Source organism: Ursus americanus, chromosome 11 (assembly GCF_024610735.1).
Source record: "Ursus americanus isolate L20-20 chromosome 11, mUrsAme1.1.p, whole genome shotgun sequence".
Lineage (NCBI taxonomy): Eukaryota > Metazoa > Chordata > Mammalia > Carnivora > Ursidae > Ursus > Ursus americanus.
The window spans coordinates 48,867,708-48,886,122 of NC_142137.1; the positions used below are offsets into that span (position 1 = coordinate 48,867,708).

At 39.4% G+C, this 18,415-nt stretch overlaps 1 protein-coding gene and 1 long non-coding RNA gene across 4 annotated transcripts in view; one reads left to right on the plus strand and one right to left on the minus strand.

The window, feature by feature from the left end:
* The window catches only part of PDE7B (phosphodiesterase 7B), a 319,969-nt gene that overhangs the window by 217,484 nt on the left and 84,070 nt on the right, over positions 1-18,415 (plus strand). The gene's annotated exons all lie outside the window — the stretch shown is intronic.
* Positions 12,086-17,453, minus strand: LOC123803340 (uncharacterized). Its single transcript, XR_006782855.2, has 3 exons — positions 17,319-17,453; positions 15,213-15,262; positions 12,086-12,214 (listed from the first exon to the last, which is right to left on the minus strand). It is a non-coding gene; the product is annotated as an uncharacterized LOC123803340 (long non-coding RNA).

Sequence of the window (18,415 nt, forward strand, 5' to 3'; positions counted from 1 at the left end):
TTCTTTTTTATCTACTCCTTCAGGAGTATTCCTTTCCATGTCTACTATGAGGCTATGCGCATTTTTGTACTCTAGTTCTTTTTTTTTTTTTTAATTTTCTTTATTTATTTGAGAGAGTGAGAGACAGAAAGCAAGAGAAGGGGGAGGATGAGGGAGAAGCAGGCTCCGCGCTGAGCAGGGAGCCCAATGCAGGACTCGATCCCAGATTCCTGGGATCACGACCTGAGTCGAAGGCAGATGCTTACCAACTGAGCCACCCAGGCGCCCCTCTAGTTCTTTTTTTAATGATTTTTAAATATTCCCATATGCTATTTGCTTTTTTCCTTTGCTCACTCTCCTTCTTTTATTCCACTTTGATCCTGTCTTGAAGCTTTTCCAAAAGGGACATATCATAATATTGGTAGATGCGGGAATCCAGTGTCTCTTTTCCCAACCAACACACCCATGATAATTTACAAAAACACTGACACCAAGTTGACTAAGAGCACATTTCATCCTAAAGTGAATATTTGTTGCATCTCCTTTGACCAAGGATTAAAGATGCAGATATTTTGCTTAGAATAAAAAGCGTAAAAAAGGGAAGTACTGTTATGGGAGACACTCGGCAAGAGTTTGAGAATGTCAGCAACTGAAGCTGGGTGCAAACCGGCGCCAAGGTGGATAGAGCAGCTGTTTCGGAAGAATATTAAGAAGCCAGCTGTTATTCCCATTGGCACCGGAATGTGCCAATCACCACCCAAACTGTAGGAAGTCTCGGCCAGATTCTGGGGGAAAGAGCGCCTTTGCATGCCAACTAGGAAAGGGCCTTGTTGTTTCTATGTGTCAAAATTACGTCTGCGGTGACTTATGTACTTTTCTCTCTTTAACCATCCATTCTCCCATCATAGGTTGGAGTGAGAAAGAAAGCATACTGAGGATAGAAACATCTTTCTCTTCCATCTTCCATCGTCTTAACAAATAATTTTATGATTTAAATGTTGATGATAGCCTGGCTGGGCATCTGATGTTGATCAATGGTACAGGCATAAACAAACGCAAATGCATTTTAGAGGGTGACTAATCTACCAACCCATATGGATCAGTCCATTTTCCCAAGCTCACTAACCAAAAATTTCCACTAACAAAAACCAGTACTTCAAAATTCCCCTAAGAAACTTTTTTACCTCTAAGCAAAAAGAGAAAAGAACATTCCCCTCTAAGTTTGTTTACCACAAAGTATGAAGAACAAGGCAGGTTTCCCCCCCAAATTTATGCTGACTTGGAATTTAAGTCAATTCCATAAAAATGAAACTGAGTTAACTTTCACTTTGGCTGTATGTAAACAGGTTTTTTTGAGATCGGAAGCATTAACTTAGACAAGCAATCAGAAAGCAATAACTTCACATCCCAACTTTTCAATATGTGTGCGGCATGCAAAATTTCCTATCAAACAGCAAAGTCTTCTCCAAAAGGGAGGCAAAAAAATAATCCTTCTTATGTATATGTGTCTGTACAAATGTATATATATGTACGCATCCATACTTTGAAGAATATATACATATATATATTCCTAGTTTGAGAGCAGTTTGTTCTCATATGTTAGTTTAGAGGTTGTAATGCCATATAGATATGTAGCAAATAGAGTTATGTTCCACCACTGAAACTGGTAAATCTTTTCCTCTTAGAACTCTCCCAGAAATTTAAGTAAATAAATAAGCAAAAGATTTGCTTTTCCATAGTTTCAAAAAATCAATCCTGGTGGGAGAAAGTCTTTTCTGTAAATCACACAAGGAAGAGTGGACAGTCAGTGGGAATTCTGTGGGGCGATCCATCCCATTGTCAGTACACCAGTGCCCAGAAGACCTAAAGTTCAATGTTGCTCTCAAACCGAGCAGGTAGGCTACCACAGCGCATGTCTGAAAACGGACAGGAGAGAGAGAGGACAGATGGAGATGGGTGTAGTAAGACTCAGGGCAGGAAATGTGCTGTACACGCACTACCACGTGTTGAACACGTAATGCCAGAGAGGAGAAAGAAGAGACTGCTCCATAACATGGGAGCAAAGTAGTGTAACCTTCTTTAGAGAGATACTGCAGACAACTTCTCTCGGCATTCAGAGAGAAAACAGGAGAAATGGTTCAAAAGTCGCAAACATAATTGAGGGTGTGCTGTATATATCACACTCTGCTGGGTGTCCCTGACTCAAGGAGAGCATAAGCTATGTGAGGAGAAAGGGCAGGGGCACATTAAAAGTTTTCAAAGCACGATGCAAGATGTCACAGCCACAAATATCATAAAGCAAAATGGATTAAAAGCCAAGCGAACAAAAGACCACAGATTGTATGATTGCATTTATATGAAATGTCCAGAATAGGGAAGTCTAAGACACAGAAATAAACTAGTGGCTCCTGCCCAAGGAGGGTAGGATGGGGGCCTAGGAAGGTGAGAACTAAAAGGTATGAGGTTTCTTTTTGAGGTGATGAAAATGTTCTAAAGTTGATTTGTGGTGACAGTTACACAAATCTGTGAATATACTAAAAATCATGGAATTATACACTTTAAATTGGTGAATTATATGGTACGTAAATTATATCTCAATAAAGCCATTATTTTTTTTTAAAGCCATTATTTTAAAACTGTAAGATCATTAAAAAAAAAAAAAACCTGGAAAAAGAAAAGCTAAGTAAATGGAGGGAGCAGTAAGTACTTGTAGGAGCCGGGTCTTCTTCTTCAGTCCTCCCCATCCCCAGCCTGCACTCCTTACCAGCTACCCACAGGGAACGAAGCAGCGGGCTCGCTGAAATATTCTTGCTCACCTAGAAACAGACACAGGTAAAACTCTTCAGAAAACATAGGTGCCTCATTTTCTACCACACCTGAAGCCCACTTAAATGCAAGGCTTGATGGGGTCCCAAGTCAGTCCTAGGAGAACCGTGACCTTGTGATTCTTGTCCAGTTTCTTTTCCAGACAAAAGGGCTTTAGCTCGCAACAACACAAACTCTTGGATTAAAAAAAGAAAGAAAAGTAGGCATTCAAACTCTCTGAGGCCCTCTCATAAATAACAAAAAAGATTGGCACCAGGTAGGTCTTACCAGAGACTACAGCATTTACACAGTTCTTCTATTTGAATTTATTTCAAGCAGTCAATAAATAAATGGTTCCATGCTATTAAATATGGAGAAAAGAGAAGACTACAAACATGTGCTTCTACCTCCTGCAATTTGGTCCATTTCCCCAGCTCCCTTCTCAGAGAAAGATGCAATTGTTCACTTGATGACCCTGGTACCTAGCATATTTTCTTTGGGGCCATCTTTTGAATATTATTTTTGTTTAAAGCCAAGTAAATGAATGGGGAAGTTGAAAAACATAATCAGAATGTTATATTGACACTGTTGTAGATTTTCCGAATACCGAAAAACAAGAAATGAATGGAAATGAGTTTGCCAAAGTGAACATTTTATGCATCTTTATATAGGGCATATTCCCAAGTGTGGAAAAAGTATGCTTGCATAAAATAAAATAACAAAATATTTATGGAATATTTTAAATTTATGACATATATTTGTCATATTGAGGCAAACACTTACCCTCGGGGACTTAAAATTCTAAACATTTACTTCTTTGCATGTGTCTTTTTCTCTCTTTCTTATTTTTATCTCTAGTGCTTAGAAGGTGCTTTTGGCTATTTCGTAGGAGCTACAAACATTCTGCCCAACCAGAGGCATATAATTCCCCTGGAACCGTCTATCTTTCCAAAATGTCTGTCTTAGTGCTATACACAGTGATTGTTAGTGATTGTGTAGGCCCTCTAAGATAGTGTAAGACACCAAATGAAACTTTTGTACTAACTCAAACAGTCCTATATTACCATTAGCCTTGAATGATCCAGAAATTACTGTTCTTTTTGTACCACAGAAATATCATCAAGGATAACATCTTTCCATTGGCATGGGTCCCTTTACATAGCTATGAGAAAGGCTGATCATGTAAAGAGCATCAAGGTTTGGAGGAAAAAGCAAGGCTGAAAATTTTAGGAAGGACCCAGAAATAAATCCTCAATAAAACTGGTGGTGAGTTATTACTAAAAGCATATTTCATACCTAAAGTTCCTCATTTAGGACTTTGGAGAATTTGTGCTTCTAGTTGAAGAGATTATAGGGATATAATATGGCTTAACAGGTGCTATATTATAGTCAGGTTTTATAACATTCCCTGCATTTTTCTTCAAACCTTGAATTGCAACTTCCATATACTAAACAATATGAAACATACCTATATCTTTTTTTTTTTTTAATTTTTTGGTCCTGCAACCACCACAGAAATTGTTCCTGGGCTTGGTCCTCGAACTCGGTGGGCCAATGGTCAGTCAGCCCTATTGGCCCCCTGCCTCCTTGGCGTCCTCAAGCCAGCGCCATGGCCCATGGTGTAAAGCCCACGGGATGCAGCTGAAACATACCGTATTGTGCTTTTAATCCTGTCAGTAAATATTTTCAAAGGTAAACCATTGTATTATTTTTGTTATACTTTTGCATTCAGTGTGAATACAGATTGTTGTTGACAAAGTCCTTCCTCAGCTCTGATTGCCCAATTCAAGAAAAAATGTGCCAGTTACCCTTCTGAGTCTGAACGCAGCCATACATGGACTGCTCTAGTTTTTGCTCAACAGCCGAGCTTCTCGTTGCAGGGCCAGGAGTCTTTATCTCCCATTCCTCCAGCCCAACCCGACCCCAAGTTCTCTCTCACCAAACAGCCCACTCCACCACTATTTCTCTATTTGCTGCTCTGACCCTTCTTTTTGCCAGTCTATGAATTCATACTTTATGTTTTCACTACCTTTTTCTTTCCAAGATGTTCTACAAGTCGATTTGCTCCACAAAGTCTCTCCTAACTCACCAGAGCAGCGATAATACATTTCTCCAACTGAAGTGCCCAAATTCCAACAAAACACAATTCAGAAATTGCCAAAGATGATGTATATTATAATTATTTGCTTTCTGTACGATTTGCTTTTGCCTCATGTCTCATCTCTATTTTGCTAAACAACTGTGCTTTGCGGTATATCCTTTCACATGTGTGTTCAGTTACAGAGTAGGATATTCACCAGTGGTTTTCAACAAAGTCTCCCCATTGAAGTCTTTGGGAATCTTTATAAAAACACCTATGCCCAGACTCACTCCAGACCAACTAAATCAGAATCTCTGATTGAGAACAGCTGCTCTTAGATGGTTGTAAAACAGGACAATGTTAGTCTTTTTCCCTCACACCCTGGGATAAAGAGGGATAAATCACTGACCAGTTTGAAACTATAATGGAAAAAAAGAGAGAGAGAGAAAAAATGTTCTGTTGAATCATATTACGAGAAGGTTAAAGGTTAGCAAGAGCTTATCTTTTTTCTGGTCACTCCCACGTCTGCCCAGAGAAATAACAGCATTTGCTTTAAATAATGGTACCCTTCTTCTACTTTAAGTTTCCATGACCTATACCCCCTCTACCCAGCTCCTGACAGAGTGGTAAGATTCTCTAAATTCTATGAAGTATGCCGACCTCAAGAAGTGTGCATTCTATCAAACATATGATGAGCCATGTTTGAGGGTTCTTTCCAGGTAGTGTGGTCTTAAATTGGAGTATAGATGGTATAGATTGTATAGTGTATAGACTGGAGTTTCCCAACCAATGTGCTATGAAAAGGTTTCTAATGTTCCGAGATCTTGGTCCCCTTCAGCCTCAGGGTAGCCAGGCAAGCTTGAGGCAGCCACAGTCTAGACTGAAAGAGTCTGGACTTGCACAACCAGATACATTTAACTCAGTGGGAATCTAATGTTGTTTTTTGTGTTTTATGGACTGAAAAGGCAGGGAAGTCCTGGAGAATTACAGGTAGTAGGATCTTGAGTGGCTGAAATAACAAGCAATACAAAGCACCAAGTTTGTACTCAGTATAAAAAAAAAAAATGCTGTACCATGCAAAAACCCACCCATCAGTTACAATTACACTTGTAAGAGTAAAGCCATAAACAACAAAATATCAGATATGAAAAACTAAACAATTAGTACTAAAATAAACTGTTCTGCTGGTATCACCTGGCAGCATAAAAAAGTCACTGTCATTATATTATATTGCTCATAGTCACAGTCATCTCATATAATAATAAGTGAGTACAATAGGCTCCCAATAAGGACTCGGTCAATAGACCTTGATTGAAAATGAACTTTATTTATTTATTTATTTATTGATCATCTCCAAAACAATTATTTTAATATACATGGATATATTTAGATCAATTTTTCTATTCCAGTTCTCACATTCAAATAGATTAAAATTGTGTAATTGGGTTTGGACATGAAGAACTACTTCTCCTGGTGTAATTATCACAAGGGGAAAATGGTGGAGTACACTTACAGAAAATGGAATTCTGAGCATTGTTAGACTTTATTTTCAAAAAGTGAGATGTATATGTTGCCATCAAAATCAGATCTATGACTTGATAAGGACAAAAAACTCTAAAAGACAAATTTATCATAATGTGTATCCATTCCATTAATTGAGACACTGTTTTCCTAATAATGGCCAAGAAAAGCTCTCAAACTTTGGCGTTGGTAGATAAGAAACATAAAAATCATTTTATATTGAAATCACAAAATATCTTCACTAAGCAAGAGTAGAGAGGTTTACCTAAAGAATCCAATGAAGGTGCACAGAAAATTCTCTGATGAATTCAAATATTTTATCTTTTTTTAAGACTTTTTTTTATTTCTAAGTAATGTCTACACCCAACATGGGGTGCTTATTCACAACCCTGAGATCAAGAGCTGCACACTCCACCGACTGAGCCAGCCAGACACCCCGAATTCTAATATTTTTAAAATATTAATAACATGCATAAAAGACAGAGAAAGTTTTATCTAACCAAAAGCAAACATAAATATGTGACACAAAGCAGTAAGAAAGAGGATTTTAAAAGGATTTATAAAAATGTTTTTTAAAGAACAAGAATGAAAAGGGACCAGTCCATGGCCTAGGACATGGCAAGACATTAAGAGCAGAAGTCTTCTAAGAGTACAGTAGTAAAGAGAAAGTAGTAAAAGCTCAGGGCCCTTTTTTTTTTTTTAATTTCTTCTTGTCAAAAAGAATTAATCCAAACTAAAAAAGGTACAGCTTTGTTTTTAAAAGGGGTCAGTGTAGAGGGTTGAAATGGAAGCGCAAGAAAGTAAAAAACAAGCACGCAAGCAAAAATGATGGCCATTTTGCAAAATTTCAAGTTTCTGAGTCTAATGAATTCTAGTCCCACCTATTTACAGACATATTTGCTAAACTCCTGTCAATAATCTTCATGGAATTATGGAGAATGAAAAGAGTGTTGGAAAACTAGGAAAAGGCAAATGTTGTCTGAATTCTATTCAGTTAAAAGAAAAAACATCAAATGATCTGTTAATAAAGTACCTCCACTTTAGTTTGGTCTCCAAGTTGAGTTATGGCGGCCGTGTAATGGGCACAGGAAGAGTATGCCCAGGGCAGAGCAGCTTCTCACTGGGCAGATCAGCAGAAGGCCCAATCCCTGTCACAAGTTAGTAAGTTCCAGTCACACAAATGCGGCTTTCTGGGACTGTTTCTACAGTAGCCAATGTTTCATGATTTTGGTATTTTATTTGCTTCCTGAATAGTCCTTACTCCAAGTAAATATGCTGCAGGGTCTTTCTTCCAAGTGTGTAGCCTGCAAGGATCAGTTCCATTAATTTTACAGATAAAATAAAATACTCTAAATTATACTTCTCCCTAAAATGTGTGTATTTATATCTTATATGCTTATAAAATTAATAGGGAACTTGTGTGAATGAAGTAGCCACATGGCCATGTACCATGATCCATTTTCTGTGAAGCCAGAAGAATATTTATTGTGACTTAGCACTCTTGTATAGAGAGGCCCTACACACTCAGGCCCTAAGAGAGCACCTATCCCCCTGCTGAGTTAAAACCACCGATGGGGACAGGGAAGGCAGGAAGTGCACACAGTGACAGGGCCGTGGTGACTGACTGGATTTGCCATGACTAAGACACAAGATAGGACCTGGGTTATAGGAAAACATAGCACATTCATTTTGGGATCTATTCAATGTATAAATTTCCCCCAATAGCCTATTCTCAACAGAGCAGCGAGTGCAATCCTTTAAAAACATTAGATCATATCACTCTGTCCTTCAAAGCCTTCTGTGTCCCCCTGTTTCTCTCTAAGTCCCTAAACTGTCTCCCACTCCACCCCAGCCCAGCTTCTCCTGGCTTGTCATCTCTTGGCCTTTATCTCTTCCTGCTCTCCCTTCACTCTTTCTGCTCCAGGATGCTGGCCTCCTGGCTACTTCTAGAACATGCCAACCACGTTCCTTGGGTCTTGTGCGTGCTGTTCCCTGAGCCTGAAATGCTTTTCCCAGATGCCTCATGGCTTTTCCCACATTTCATTCAAGACTTTGCTTCAAGTCCCCTCAGAGCAGTCTTCTTAGACCCTCCTCTATTTAAATTGCAGCCCACACACACCCACCCAGACCACCCAGCACTCCCTCACCCTTCCCCTTCCCTGCTTTATTTTACATCACAGCACCTATATCATGTCTCTATAAGCAATTGATTTGTTGATTTTGTCTGTTGTCTGTCTCTCCCCAGTAGAATCTTAAGCCTCATTAGAGCAGTTGTGCGTTGTCCGTCTTGTTCACTGCTATATTCCCAGGCTCTAGAATAGGGCCTGGCTCATAGTAGGCACTCAAAAACATTTTTTAAATTAAAATTTTTTGGGTATAGTTGACACACAATGTTAAATTAGTTTCAGGTGTACAACATAGTGATTCAACATCTCTATACATTACACTGTGCTCACTACAAGTATAGCTACCATCTGTCACCATACAACACTATTTCAGTACCATTGACTGTATTCCCTGTGCCATATCTTTCATTCTCATGACTTACTCATTCCATAACTAGAAACCTTTATCTCCCACTCCCCTTCACCATTTTCCCCATTCCCCCACACCCCTTCTTCCTGGAACCTATCAGTTTGTTCTCTGTATTTATAGATCTGACTCTGCTTTTTGTTTGTTTATTCATTTATTTTGTCTTCCAGATTCCACATGTAAGTGAAATCATATGGTATTTCTCAGTCTGACTTATTTCACTTAATACAATACCCTCCAGGTCCATCCACATTGTCACAAATGGCGAGAGCTCATTGTTTTTTTAAGGCTGAGTAATATTCCTCAAAAATTTTTGAGGAATAAATGAGTAATTATCCAGCTACTTTATAGCCTAAAAAAGAAATTAGAACCAGAGGTGTAGATTTAGTCATACAGGAAGAGAATTAAGGAGGTGATAGTACCTATAAAAAAAGTCAGAAGACTTCTAAGTTCTAAGTTCCTTATGGTGCTAAGATTTTGACCTAAGTAATACACACACACACACACACACACACACACACACACACACACAGGCTCCATGTAGAGCAATATATAGCCAATTATTTTCCTCAAAACAGTCATCTTAGAAGACACTTGAAAAACATGTTTGTGGACAAATGTGTTTGGGAAATGCTGTGTGATCTCACCTTCTTGGATATTCACAGTAAACATAAATATATTGAAGAATCTGAAAAATCTTGCATGTATTAGTCAGGGTTCTCCAGAGAAACAGAACCCTGACTAATACAGATTTAGGTACCAAGACTGGTTCCAGAGGAACCAGATCTTAAGAATGCGTTTTCTGGGGTGCCTGGGTGGCTTAGTCATTAAGCGTCTGCCTTTGGCTCTGGGAGTGATCCTGGCGGTCTGGGATCAAGCCCCACATCAGACTCCTCTGCTGGGAGCCTGCTTCTTCCTCTCCCACTCCCCCTGCTTGTGTTCCCTCTCTTGCTGGCTGTCTCTCTCTCTGTCAAATAAATAAATAAAATCTTTAAAAAAAAAAAAAGAATGCGTTTTCTGAATTGGTTCCCGGTTTTCTGGAATTGGATCTCTAATCTGATTAGATTTAAAGATGCTAATTAATCTCTTCCCAATAATAAAGAAAACACTGATAATGCGGTTGTGACGTGGCAATAGAGATACAAAAAAACATCAACTTGGATATTCCTAACCAAATACTTGCAAGAGACAAGTTTCTGGGTAACCGTGTATAAGATTCCTTTCAACTTTTTGTCAAACTAATGAGTATAATGAGATTGGCTGGTTGCTCCTAATGTTGCTGGACAAAGTGGGGAAAGAAAAAGATGAGCTGAGGGATTAAAATTTCCAGCTCAAGCATCACTAAATGACCTGAAAGCTTCTATATCTGCTCTGAAAGAGACTTATTTCCTATAGCTGTGGAGCTGAGATTCCTGAAAACCAAGCCCAGATCTCATCATGCTAGTGGCCCAATTACAAAACAAATTGAATTCCCAACATTGCAGGGTGTCTACTATTAAAGTGAGGGCTTTGATTGGGAAGGAATGGGATCCTGGAGATTGGAATGGGAACATATGGGAAGCCCCTGATGAAGCTAGGGACACTGAACCCCTAAATTCTGATGTCAGTAGAAGCAGCCTCTTCACCCTTTCATTACAAAATACTATAGACTAGGAGTCTTAAACAGCAGAAATTTGTTTTCTCACAGTGCTGAAGGTTAGAAGTCCAAGATCAAAGTGTTAGCATGTTTGCTTCCTTCTGAGGCCTCTCTCCTTGGCTTGCAGATGGCCACCTTCTTGCTCCATCTCACATGGTCTTTCCTCTGCACTCATCAGATTAGATTAGGTCCCACTGTAACACCCTCTTCTTAACTTGATCAGTGCTTTAAAGACCCTATCTCCAAATAGAGTCACATTCTGAGGTACTGAGGGTTAGGGCTTCAACATATGCATGGGAGGGAGGCACAAGTTAGTCCATAACACTGCAATTTTTTTAAAGATTTTTTTTTTAATTTATTTGATAGAGAGAAAGAGAGGGAGGAGGAGAACCAGACTTCCAAAAGCCTGACACGGAGCTTGATCTCAGGACCCTGAGATCATGACCTGAGCCAAAGTCAGACACTTAACAGAATGAGCCACCCAGGCACCCCTATAACACTGTAATTTTTTAAAAGTTTAATTTTGTTAAAACTCTGTGCTTCCCAAGAGCATTTGACTGTAGTACTCTTAATACACATGTTCAATTACATATCAAAGAATAATGTCCCTCACTTTGAATATACTCTAACACTGACCCAGATTTATATAGGAATATCAATAATACTACTATTTAAACAACGAAAGTATAATAATACAATATAGAATTTATATAATGTCTTTTATGTATGTTTAATATTTATATGGTAACGTCGACAATAATACTCTTAGTAATAAAAGCTCATTACAAAATAACTGACAGAGTACTTTTGTTCATGTGATTTCATTTGATTAAGTATACAGGGGAGATATTATTAACTTTACTTAATGAAACAAAAGATCTCATAAAGCCTGGAATGGTTAAGACTTAACAAGGTCATACGGGTAGTAAATAGCTTCTCACACTCTTGATTTCTTTACTTTGTAATACAGTTTTTAAACACTATATAATATCCATCCTACCTTAACAGTATACCAACAATATACCACTTCAGATCAAGACATATTGAACGGGGATGGTACCATATTAGTTAAGAGTACTTGTTTTGGAGCCAGTCACCCTGGTTTCAAATTTGCCTTCACACTCATTGGGCCATGTCATCATGGAAAAGTAACTTAACACCTCTATCCTTCAGGTATGATATTGATAACAATATTTATCCAAGGGAATTATTAAAAGGATAGTTAATACATGAAAAGTACTTCAAACATTACCTAGCACATACTAAATACTTGATAAATGTTAGCTATTACTATCAGGATAAAAGTTACTGGCTTTAAAGCAAAATAATATCCTATAACATGAATATAATGTAATCAAATCAATCTTTTCCTACTAAGTCCATTTTTGTCATCTGTTTCCCTTCTGAAAAACAAAAAATGAACAATACTTGAAGATTAAAAGAATCCTAAGTGCCATGTTGAAACAGAAGTGAATGAAGAACTCCCAAATACCTCCTAGCCCTGAGCAGACTTCAGCAGGGTTGTGGTGGCCCGATGGTCCTTCCGAGGTCAGCAGACTTGGTGTGGAGGTCTCTTAAGAACACGCTATCTCATGGGACTTTGAGTATTTCCTGCCCATGATCAGCAACATCTTTTCTTGCAGTATTTTGGCAGGTTTGTCCTTGTTCCCGGCCAGATTCAGGAAGTTCAGAAGCACATGAAAACAAACAATACATTAAAACGCTTCTCTCAAATTATTCAATGTTCAAAAAAACAAGAAATTATTCAGCAATATTGGGACTTGGCCAGTATTTTAATCTTAATAATTATATTTATTCATTCTCAGTTGATGTGCCCATCATTTTCTTCCCAACAAATTCTTTTCTTGGCAGTGATTTCTATTAAACTTTTTTCTTGAAGTATGTTTATGTATAGGAAGTGGTTAGACAGGGTATCAATGTATTTTGCAAAAACTTACAGGCATTTTCATGGCTTGGACTATTTTGTCCTTTGTGAAATTTTCAAATTATGCTTTGTTATTAAGATCATTCTTAGTGATTATTATTGTTCTTAAGATCATCATGATTTTTTTCCTAAAAATTCCTTCCCTTGATTTCAATGATCATAGTTGAATGAATCGCAAACCAGCAATGTAACATTCTACTTTTCCAAATTTTGCTTATCATTTAAAATCCATCTAAATATCTGCTCCTTAATTTAAAAAAACCTTCCCAATTTCCCAGCTCCACGCGATATCCAAACTAATTGGCTTCCATTTCTCATTATAGTCACTTGGCTAAATTCAGTGGACTTTTGCCAATCATCGTTTCACTTTACCCTTTCAGCAAGATTTATCTGAAAACCATTCCCTCCCTCTTGAATTACTATCTTCCCTGACACAACAAGCTTCTGGATTTCCTCTTACCTCCATGGCTTCCCCTTCTCCCTCACAGACTCCTCTTCTAACAAGACATTAAATGTTCTAGTTGCGCAAGGCTGGATGAGCAACTTCCCTTCCTGGGCAACTTCATACATGCCTATAATTTTATTTGACTTATAAATTTATTATCTCCATCCCAGACATTCCGTCTTGGTGTCAGACCCATGTGTCTAACTGCCTACTTGACATTTTTGCTTTGAAATCTCAGGAATATTTACACTCAATGTGACCAAAGTGACCACATGAACTTCTCCTCCTAGATCTGGTCCTTCTGGAATTTCCTTTTTCTGTGATAAGCACAGTCATCCAGTTATGCAAGCCTGAAATCTAGGAATTATCCTTGCTATTTCCCTCTCCCTCAACCCTTATATGCTATTCCTCACCGTGAGTCACTTCTACCTACTAAATAAATATCTCTAAAATCTATTCATCTCTCTACTCCAAGCTACCATCCTTTCTCACCTAGACTATTACAATGATCTCTAACATGCCATTCTTGCCCCTCCCAATCCATTCTGCACACTGCACCCAAAGTTGTTTTTTCAATATGCAAATCTGATAACATCATCTTCCCCTTAAACTCATCCATGGCTTCCTGATTCTCTTGGAATAAGGTCAAACTCCTCAGCCTTCTTTATCCTACAAATTCCTGACACCTATCCAACCTCATTTTATACCATGCCCCATCACATCTACTTTGGTCTTTTTGCTGTGATGCACTTGGTCTTATTAGGGTACCTCAGATATGCCGTCCTCCTGCCATAGGACCTTTGGAAATGCATTTCCACCTGCCTGAATTGCTGCAGTCAGGGTGATCTTGTAAGATCCAACCAGAATACTTCTGTGTGTGAAAGGGGCACTATTACTAATTACACCAGGGAAAATAACAGGCATGAACCAAGCTTTTCCAGGGAAAATTGGGATATATGTTCGTCTGAAATTAACTCTCATTCATTCATCAGATCTCAGATTAAATGTCACCTCCTCAGGGAAGCTCAAAACAAACCTCCCTGGCAAGGTGAAGTCCATTATAAGTTTCTTAACACAATATATGTCTCTTTTGTTCCACTATCCAAAGTTGCAACTTTACATTTGTGCACATAATTGTTCCTTGATGTCCCCTCCATTAGGCTAAACTCCATGAGACCAAGATTGTTCCCAAGGTTCTTCACTATTGTATTATCTGCCAAAACTACCATGTGTCATAAATATAGTGCATTTTAAATATCATTTCTCAAAGGAAGAACATAAAATAATGCCTCTTTGAGAATTTCCTTTTTTCTGTGATTGGCACAGCCAACCATCCAGTGATGTAATGCAGAAAACTAGGAACTATCCTTGAAACTTTCCTCTCCCTCAGCCCCAGGGTTCAATTCCTCCTCATGTACAGGTTCTCTGTAGCCTCCTCTCTCTCCTCTTTGTCCTCTGCTTTCTCTCCTCCCCCCTCTTTCACTGTGTATGTATACATATTTTTTTTTCCAGAAAGCTATCACACTCATCAGATACAAAGGACATCTCTTCCTGTAACAAGTGGTTTCTGAAACTAGTGCTGTTCGTTTAAGTCCCTTGTCTGTAAGAAATTTGCCTACTGGAGACCTGGTATAAGAGTCTAAATCCCTTTTTCAACCATAGTTCTAAAATGTGAAGGGACTTTCAATGTAAAAATTATATTTAATTTAAGTGCACTTATCATAATGAGAACTGAGTAATGTATAGAATTGTTGAATCACTATATTGTACACCTAAAACTAATATAAAGTTGTGTGCTAACTATACTGAAATTAAAATGTTTAAATTTTTTTAAATGATATTTAATTTAAAAATTAAACATTAAATAATTATCTTTCAATTTTACCAACTGAAACATTTTATAGGATTGCTAGGGAGCCATTCAAGTCACAGAAATTTTCCAGTTACTTATCCATATAAAATCATAAAGTCTACAATACTTCTGAAAGAGGGATCCAAACCCAAATATTGCAGTACCGTTAAACATTAGACTCCTTCTAGCATATACCATATTTGCTCATTTCTGTGACTCTCTTCTAGATGATTAATTATCTGAGTGCCAAGATGACATCCTACGGACCTTTGTATATCCCTTTCCACACCTACTTTCTATAATGTTGTATAATGTTGTGAATGAGCATTTGTTGAAATGAACTGCATTAACCCAGGTCCCCTCAGAGCCTGCCCTAGAATTGGCCCCTTTGCTGACTCACTCAAAAGTTCTACTCACCAGCAAGATGCCTAGATCTCCAGTGGGGTCCAGACTCCCTGTGGTCTAACCTGTAATAATGGGAACTCATGAGTTCCTATGTCATGGACCACAGCATTCCTGTTGTATTGGGCTTGCAATGCTCCCGTGAAAAAGCACTAGGATAAACATTTGTCTTTCCTCGGGACATAGCTTTGGTACTCACTTTTATAACCCTGAACTACCCAGCAGACAGAGGAGAAACAGCCTGGGAGATCAAAGGAAACCGTGAATAACGTCATGGGTGATCACACTGGTCGCTGCTGTAGAGAAAGGGGATAGTGGCCCGGCACAGCAGTGGTTAGAGACCAAGTGCTCCTGAGGCCACTTGGCTTCTAATCCCAATTCAGTCACTTGCAAGCAAGCTCTTTCTGTTCCTCGGTACAAGGTGGATGATACACACCTCTCTTTCAGGCAGACCGTCATAAGAGCTAGACAAGCACATACATGTACAGTCCTGACTTAGAAATTCTCCTAAATAATACCGACTATCATGGGAGGGGGAGATGAAGGGGCAAGCAGGAACCTCAGAAAAACTCTAAGTAAGTAAGAATAAGAGTTAACTATTTTTTGAGTGCCTACCATGAGCCAGGCATCACGAAGGGGTTGGGGGTGAGCAGGCGCAGATCTATCTACATCTGCATCCACAGCTATAACATTTATTTAAAAACAACAAACTTTGCTTAGATGAGATTCTAGAATTAAAAAGCATTATCCCAGAAATAAGTGAATAATCTGCAAGCTTATACCAGTGTTTTCATTACCTAAGGCAAACCCAGATCACATAGTCCCTAAAATGACTCTGCAGATTATTCCCCTTATTCTTAATCTTTATAAGAAGACACATTCTTTGTGTTCTTTTAAGTTCTTTTACAGCTTCTTGGAATTCTCTTCAGGCATTTCTGCTGCTTCTCGTTCAATATCTTTTTTTTATTAGACTCCTGTGTTCCTGGTGATTATAACTTTTTTTCCCTCAACTTTTTTTTTTCTCATTTTCCCTCTGTAAAACCATCAAGCTGAAGAATGTCTAGTCTGAATTGAAACCTACCTCACCTGTTTGAGAAAATAAAGGCGTTGTTATTTATGTATTCACCTTTGTAACATTCAGGTCCCAAAATGCACCTTCGTCATAAAGTATTTAATAATTCTAAGCCAAAGTTGCAAGATGGTATATACGCTATTGTTCGGGCACCCTGACTTGGCAAAATTTCTCTTTTCTCTGATTCTGATATAAAGATCAAGGTTTTCAAAAAGAAAAGAAAGAACTTTTTTTCCACAAGGAAGGAAAACTGTATTTGTTCCTTTTGCCAAAGGTGTGGTTTTGGACAACCGACTCCTGGTTTGTCTCTTTCCTATACACGAAGCACTCTCAGCAACAACCCCAGGAATGCACAGTTAGAGCAACAGATCAATAGAAAGAAGCCACCTACTCAGCCAGTTCAACACATAGTCCTTAGAGACCAGACAGGCCCAGCCTCACTCAAGAAAGTAAAGCAGAAGATTGAAGCCCCAAATGGGAGAGCTGGTCTAATCCGCCATCTTGGATCTCAGGCAAGCGCACAGTACTCACAACAGTCATCTCTGCCTGAGTTATCTAAACTGGCTGCCTGTACTGTCCCATAAATCTACAGAGCGATCAAATTGCACAACCTTCCTCCTCGTCGTTTGGCTAGATAAACATCTCAGGAGAAATAATTCACTTTGCTAATTGAGAGTCGTCATCTGAAATATTCGAAGCCGCCAGCTGAGGCAGTGCAGCCTGGTGAAAGCTCCTGGCTGCGATTTGGGGTCTGGGTTCTCTCTGCCTCCATTCTGCACGTGTACAGCAGTGCCGTGCGCTCGTACTGTCTAAGGAAGCTCAAAGGAATACCTTTCCCGAGAGCCTCTTCTCTCCCACCGTATCCGGCCTGCTCCACGGTGGCGTCTTTCTGACGCGACCACCAGCTCATCCTCCTGGCTCCTAGCGACACCCCCGCTATGACTCTCGCCGGGTTTCCTGCAGCTGTTATCATTCCCCTTGGTCTCGTCTCAGATGCAACAGGAGCACAGTAGCCACTGCTCTGTTCCTTTCCTACCCCCTTTCCCCACCTGAAATGGCTTTGACGCCCCCAACTGGGGCCAGACTCCGGTTCTCGTCATGCGGCCCGTGTCGCAGCCACTGTAAGTTGTCATCTCTGCCAGAGTCACCACCATCTTTGCCAGTTACATAAGAGGCCACAGAGCGTCTGTCTGCTCCCGAGCGCAAGCTTTTATGAAGCAGAGACAGCCCGAGAGGCCAAGTGGGCAAGAGGTCCGTCCCGGAACCACGTCCCCCGGGAGGGCCAGTGGCCGTCTCCGGGTCTTGGCTCCCGGAGCCACTCAGCGCCACTCTCCGCCTGTGTTTGCAGCCTGAAATACCCGAGGACGACATGTTATGTTTCGGCCTGAAGAGGCAAAAGAGAAGCAGCCCTTTCAAAATAAGAATTCCCCTGCTGTTTGTTTCCTTCTGGAACACAATAAGGACAGGCTGAGGACACGACTCTGGGCTGTCAACACTTCCGACCCAGCTTCCATAGCACCTTTCACTCGCCAGAAAAAAAGTCGCTTAAGTTCAACAAGGGCCTAATGAATAGTCAAAATAATTGTTTAGCTTGGATATAAGGCCTTAGGTAAATAGATGATTGCCTGAGACCGGAGGCCAGAAAAAGCAGTCCGGCAGGACTCCACTTGTTCTGTTTTTCGGACATCAGCCCAGTGGCCTCTGCTTCTCCAGGGACGGCTGTCACTGAATTCTTTCTCTCTTCCCACGAGCATATTGAAGCAATTTAGTATCCAAAGGGGCTCACAGAAGCAGGGAGAAAGGGAGAGAAATTTCTATCTCAGAAATAATATACTTAAGACATGAAATTCACCTCAGCAGAGTGTCCAATAAGTAGAATGCTCAAGATACGGAATGTTTGGCTTGTTTGTATTTAACTGTTCATGTTGAAAAATTTCTAAAATGCTTTGTTAGCCCACTTACAATTGTCCTGCATCCTGCCTTACTAGTATTTTTAACATGATTTCATCCTTTTTAAACACTATTATTTACTACACCTAAAGACCATCATTAGGTTTATGAGTAATCCACTTCCAAGACTGTAATTGTAGTTATAGACAGAATGAGCATTGAAAAGGAACCTTTCAGGTATGGGTTTTGTAGGTGG